Source organism: Schistocerca piceifrons, chromosome 5, assembly GCF_021461385.2.
Source record: "Schistocerca piceifrons isolate TAMUIC-IGC-003096 chromosome 5, iqSchPice1.1, whole genome shotgun sequence".
Taxonomy (NCBI): Eukaryota; Metazoa; Arthropoda; class Insecta; order Orthoptera; family Acrididae; genus Schistocerca; species Schistocerca piceifrons.
Genome location: NC_060142.1, coordinates 144,286,138 through 144,292,899, shown reverse-complemented (window position 1 = coordinate 144,292,899; position 6,762 = coordinate 144,286,138). Strand labels below are relative to the sequence as shown.

Genomic DNA, 6,762 nt, shown 5'->3' with positions numbered 1-6,762 from the left:
GCGGTCGGTCTGGGCTTTGGTTGATCCCATTTGACTTCAGTTTTCATTTTTATTTATTTATTTTTAAATTTGTGCATGTCTCACGTATTTCTGTACTTCATCGCTATTGATCTTGCCAACATCTTATACAACATAAGCTTTCTCACACTGATCAGGGTCTTTTACTGATAATCGTCGAAGAAGCATTACAAAACAATCAAGACTTTTCGGACCCTTCTTCTCCAGAGACAAAATGTATAATCTGACTTACAAACAGTTCACCTCTTTCCCATTAGCAGCGCTATCGGCAAACATTTGGTTCCCATGATGGATGAAATTACATCTATTATAGTCCGTAGTCTTTGCCGACTCACAAGTATACATATGAAACACTTTGTAGGCCACGGGAGTTGTTACGTATGATTACACGCACTTTCCATTTTAGAAATCATAGTGTGTGTTAGTTACCGTGTCCGGCGGCGCGTCTTCTCGCTAACGGTAAACGCACGAAACAAATATCTAATGAGTGCAATACAGTTCCAGAGACTAATTACCATACCGAATAACAGGCCCCTGCACAGAGGTAACCGCCTATTGACGTTCGGGCTCCCCTATTCCCCACAGCGAGTTGTTTACATTAAAAAAGCATTACTGTCGCTCAGAACCGCACTTCCGCGTCGTTAGAGATTACCGGCTCTCACGTGCCTAATCCATCAAAGCGTTAACTACTCCTGAGCGGAGCGCTCTCTTTAACCATTGTTATTACTGCTGTTATGCATCGCGCCGATTAAACTCGCATTTACCGAGTACAGCAACCGCTGGTGCAGGCTGTGCGGCGCGGAAGGCGCACATCGCCCTATGCGATTGATTGTTTCTTCCATCTAGCCGTCGAAGATGCTACCCGCATACTCGATTCACGTCAGGGGACTCGTTATTAATGACACTGAGACATGAATCTCTGCGTAGGCTCTACATGTAATCCGACAAACGGTTTCTCGAATAAATTATTCGCGGCACACTTTATGACCAAGCTCGCTAATGCAAGCAGATTGCATCACTGTGTGTGTGTATGAGCGTGTTTGTGTGTTTGAGAAGGAGAGAGAGACAGAGAGAGAGAGAGAGAGAGAACGTGAACAGTAAAACAACTCCTTCAGTTGAAACCGAGAGGCCGTAGTCGATGTATAAAATTTCCCCCTAACGTTTCGTCTCCATCTGCGGGAGACATCTTCTGAGGTCGTCCGGCTACTGCCACTGAGGCTCCAGGTACTCTCGCTTTTATAGAGCGCATAGGGGGCACCACCATTCTTCACGTGATGACGACGGTATGCCTATCTTTGGAAGGCGCCGTCATACTCGATGACGGTTGGGCAATTTGATCACAATAGCCATACATCACGATATAGACCTTTTCCGCAATTGGTGAACGGTCCATTTTAACACGGGTAATGTATCACGAAGCAAATTCCGTCCGCACTGGCGGAGTGTTGCGTGATACCACGTAATTATACGTTTGTGAATATTACAGCACCATCTATCACAAAGGGAAAAAAGTGGTCCAACTAAAGCATTCATATTTCTTTACGTACTACACTAACATGTAAAAAAAATGGCGGTTCCTATTTTTAAAAAAACGCAGTTGATATCCGTTTTACCTATGGCAGCGCCATCTAGCGGGCCAACCATAGCGCCATCTGGTTTCCCCCTTCAAGCTAGACGAGTTTCGTTCTTTGTACTTTTTTCGTTTGACGCTTATTTCGTGAGATATTTGGCCAGGTCGTGATCAATGGGCCACCCTGTACGTAACGGCTGTACGGGTACATGTTGTAGACGTATGGAAGTTTGACTCTGGCCGTGGGTCGTGCACGGATAGCCAAATGGTAAGGCGACCGCTCGCGATAAGGGAGAAATCCGGGGTCGAGTCCATTCCGGCACAAATGTTCATTATGGTCATTCCATTCTATAGATGTTGATCATCCATATTCGCAACTGCGAGTACATTTAATGTATTTGGCATACAGTCTGGACAGGAACAATTGCTCTTATTAAGTGATTTAAGTTGCTTCACTAGCCCGAGGACATCTGCTTATAAGTTTCTCATTTGGCAACTGTTCTTGATTCGAATTCCGTAATATTTACTTTGCCTTCTTTGACTTAGGACTTTCAGAAAGCTATAAGTAGTAACTCTGCTTTAGCAGGACTGCCATCGACAGTAAAACAATATGACTGTCCATCTTACGTCTAAAAAGTGGAATTTAATTGCCCAGGTAAATATGAATGATAATGAAAGCTAAGCCAAAAGTTTGAAAACTGTGGGAATTTGAAGGAAGGAAGATTAGGGATTAGTGTCCCGTCGGCAAGGAGGTCATCAGAGACCGAGTACAAGCTCGGATTGATTCAAGGATGGGAAAATTGGCGGTGTCCTTTCAAAGGAACCATTCCGACATCTGCCTGAAGCGATTTAGGGAAACCACAGAAATCCTAAATCAGGGTTACATGAAATGTATTTGCAGTTGAGAATACACCTGACCATCAGCTGTACAATGGATGACGACAATGACCAATTGTTCCAGGACAGCACCCGAACCCGGATTTCCTGCTTATCGCTAGCGATTCCCTTACCATTCGGCTATCCGAGGACGCTTCACGACCAGACCGAAACGTCCACATGTCGTCAAGCATGTGTCTACAACCGGGACTCGTACATCCGTCATGTATATTCCCGTACAGAGGAGATATCTTAATTGAAAGTTGCTTGTTAGGTGTCGGCGAATAAATACGTGATTGCAGTGTCTGTGTTGTTTGTTGTAGACATGTGGTTGACGGCATATGGAAGTTTAGGTTTAGCCGTGAAGAACGCTGGGTTTGCCTAATGGTAAGGTGTCCGCTCGCGATAAGCCGGAAATCCGGGTTCGAGTCCCGTTCCCGCACATATTTTCACTGTCGTCATTCCGGTGTACAGCTAATGGTTATACACATTCGCAACTACAAAATCTTTTCATGTATTTCATAACTGCTGTACTAGCCGCAGTGCACGAATGTCCGAAGGAACATTCCATCGTACTTCTCAACAACACAGGCAGTGCGGTAACGTATAAATCAGGATTGTCTGATGCGGATTTGAACCAATGTGATCTTATTTGTCCGTCGCTGGCATAGAAGACCACAAACCTTCTTTCCTTCCCGTCTGGGCAAGCTGTGCAGTGACTAGAGTACATGTAAAGCTTACTGGGACAGGGTAAATGCTAGCTACAATGAAGTCGATAATTCGATTCTAATATTGGCATTTTAATTTGATATCCCCCACAATTGACAAAATTTACAAAAAAAGTGAATTTCTTTGTCCACCCACACACTCCTGAGAATTGCACATTAACAATTTGCAATTACGCGCCCATATTACCGGCAGCTGCGTTGATAAATACTCGGCGCCTCGCAAGGATAACTACCAGATCAAGAATATTAGGTAAGTTGTTGGAAGTGGTTAAGCGTTGGTGACAATCTCGCTTCTGAATACACAAAGAGCTCTAACCGCAGAACTCTGCACGGAACACGCGTTGGTGCGGTGCTGCGTTACAGACCGTATATCTCCCTTCGAAGGCAATGGCCAAGACGCCGTCTCCAAGTCCGCACCGCTTGATGGCTGAAGGCGAAGTCCACCTCTCCACCATTCTTTCGTCTCCCACGCGTACTAAAACGCGGCGGAAGAATACTCAGTTTCGACCAATGTCGAACGCTCTACCATCGCCGAAATCCCTCCAACGGCATTTCTGAGATCTACCCAATGATCGAGTAGGTCATAACGCCTCTAGGCAAACTAAATTCCCGTCTTCGCCACGTGTTGCCCAGCACAGGTGGCTCCGGGTGCCGGACTATCCCCAAAAGCGCCGTATTGTCCCGCGTTTCCGGTGAACGTTACCTGCCGCCCACAGCGGCCCGGCGAGCAACGACAAGCTGCGGACTTTATATTCCACAATTCTCGACTTCAGACACTTTTCACCAACGCTTTAAGTTAGTGACTCAATCATGCAGACATGCAGGGAATACTGCTCGGGAGTGCCTCACATTTATCATAATTCAATAGTCATGATCTGGTGCCCTTGCCAGTCCCTTTATTATTAATACTAATATTGGTAAGCTAACGTGTAAGTGCCCATGTCCTGGCACCTTACACCAATCGTTTTCCAGAATGGCAATTTGAGACCGTTGTCGAAATACACGACTCACAGTTAAGGAATATTCCACATTCTCATCACGTCGCGTCGTCCGCTGAAGAGGTGTGCTACAAGTAATTAGGGGCTTCCCAAAAGGGCTGTCGATTTAAAGTTATCATTCGTCAGGACTGGCACGTCACATCACGCGCTTTTACACGTTACCAGTCAAAATGATATCTCTGGTATATCAAGAACACTGCAGATTGCTTTCTACGAGGACGCACTTTTCATTCATCGCCTGAAACAACACCCACCCACACATACAGTTACTCACGCACGTATGCGACTAGTGTCGCGCGGACGTTGACGGGCGATAGCATAACACGTCGCATTTGAGAGTAGCTGCCCACTGTTCCCCGATAGCGCGCCTCTTACGCAAGGCGTCCATTAAAGGCACCCCCAGCGCCAGCTGGAGCCGGGAGGAGGCCGCTAATGGTGTTCCAGTGTCCGCGTCTGTTCCCACGTGCGCGCGCTCCGCAGCCAGCCACACGCACGCTGGCAGCCCGGCTGGTGCGTTGGGCGTGCGCACTCCATCTCTGCCAGTGTGATGACGAACGAGCCTGCGTCTCCAAAAGAAACAAACCTCTCATGAACGCCACTCACCTCCGCGGCTCCCCCCACCTGCTGATTTGCATTTATGGAGCGATCGCATCGCGAACGCTAATGTAACACGCCGAGCTGGCGAGCCGACATGCGCACCGAGCACGCTTTCTTTCTGAGCAGTACAAATTGTTTTTGTACGGGAGTACGCTTGCGATACTAGCCTCGTTTTGTTCAGTATCTACTTGAACTACGTAACTACACGACCACAGAAGGAAGCTTTTAGCGCCCCGTAGATGTCGAGGTCATTGTAGACACAGAGGAACTTGCACATTTCGTTTCATTTATTTCATTAACAGTGCAGAGTAGCCCACCGCCTTGAAATGTAAGGTGGGTCGGATGCTTCTGAATCTAATAGCACGCTCAGTCTGGAACCGCGCGACTGCTACGGTCGCAGGTTCGAATCCTGCCTGGGGCATGGATGTTTGTGATGTCCTTAGGTTAGTTAGGTTTAAGTAGTCCTAAGTTCTAGGGGACTCATGACCACAGATGTTAAGTCCCATAGTGCTCAGAGCCAATCTAATAGCAAAGACTTCTCATTGTTACAATCTCATTGGTATACAGTTGTTAATGCTTTTTCTTAATAATATAAAGAACATAATATATTAAGATTTCTCTCAGGTTAAAGCGAATTGAATGCTTAACAAATGTTAAAATGGTTACATATAATTTGTTACTATCTAGTTGATGAGAATATAATTTATATAATGCAAATGTCAAAGAAAAATAAAAAAAAGAAACTGTAACACAATGAGCGGCAACGGCCTTGCCGCAGTGGATACACCGGTTCCCGTCAGATCACCGAAGTTAAGCGCTGTCGGGCGTGGTCGGCACTTTAATGGGTGACCATCCGGGCCGCCATGCGCTGTTGCCATTTTTCAGGGTGCACTCAGCCTCGTGATGCCAATTGAGGAGCTACTCGACCTAATAGTAGCGGCTTCGGTCAAGAATATCATCTTACGACCGGGAGAGCGGTGTGCTGACCCCACGCCCCTCCTATCCGCATCCTCCACCGAGAATGACACGGCGGTCGGATGGCCACGGTAGGCCACTCGTGGCCTAAAGAAGGAGTGCTTTTAACACAATGAGCGTGATGAAAATAATTTGTAGTACGTAGAGGGAAGTGATATGCTGTATTTGGATGTGTAATACAGTCTACGTAGCATGTTGGTTAATAATGGCCTATTTTTACCTATTTCAGATGAGAAGGTCTCGGTACAACCTCGAGATATTCTCACCTGAAATGTATGAAGATAGTAACTGTTCCAAAAAAATAGATACCAATGATGATCACGCAGCTTCTCTAGAAATAAATGATAGTTAATCGACACCCTCAATGCCAACAGGTGTTGTTGATATACCTCAATGGGGACAGCTGAAAATGTGTGCCCCGACCGGGACTCGAACCCGGGATCTCCCGCTTACATGGCAGATGCTCTATCCATCTGAGCTACCGAGGGCACAGAGAACAGCGCGACTGCATGCAGTTATCCCTTGCACGCTTCCCGTGAGACTCACATTCCCAACTGTCCACAGCCTACATTCGTAATGTTCCTAAAGGATATTTGCCCATTCACTCATTACTAGCGCCAACTAAGGTGACGATTCCTGTAAGAGTTCAGGCAAAGTGTGGGCATTCGCACAGAAGAAGGTCAATGGCCGGCTAGCCTTTAACTATATGAAGATAGTCACTGTTCCGAAAGAACAGATACCAATGATGACCATGCAGCTTCTGTAGAAAGAAATGATAATTAATCGAAACCCTCAGCTGCAATAATTGCAGAGAGATCGCTAGCAGCTTTGGAAATGGAACTGTAGTAATTTCTGCTGCTAATACTGTAGGTATAATTTAGACAAATTCAACGCGGTTTCACTCTTCAAAATGGTTCAAATGGCTCTGAGCACTATGGGACTTAACTTCTGAGGTCATCAGTTCCCTAGAACTTAGAACTACTTAAACCTAACTAACCTA

The 6,762-nt window shown here is 46.1% G+C and overlaps 1 non-coding gene and 1 pseudogene across 1 annotated transcript; one reads left to right on the top strand and one right to left on the bottom strand.

The window, feature by feature from the left end:
* Positions 1-5,546: 5,546 nt before the first annotated feature.
* On the top strand, positions 5,547-5,664 carry LOC124799414 (annotated as a pseudogene).
* A 512-nt stretch (positions 5,665-6,176) lies between these two features.
* Trnat-ugu lies at positions 6,177-6,251 on the bottom strand. The gene has a single exon. It is a non-coding gene; the product is annotated as a tRNA-Thr (tRNA).
* Between the last annotated feature and the right edge of the window lie 511 nt (positions 6,252-6,762).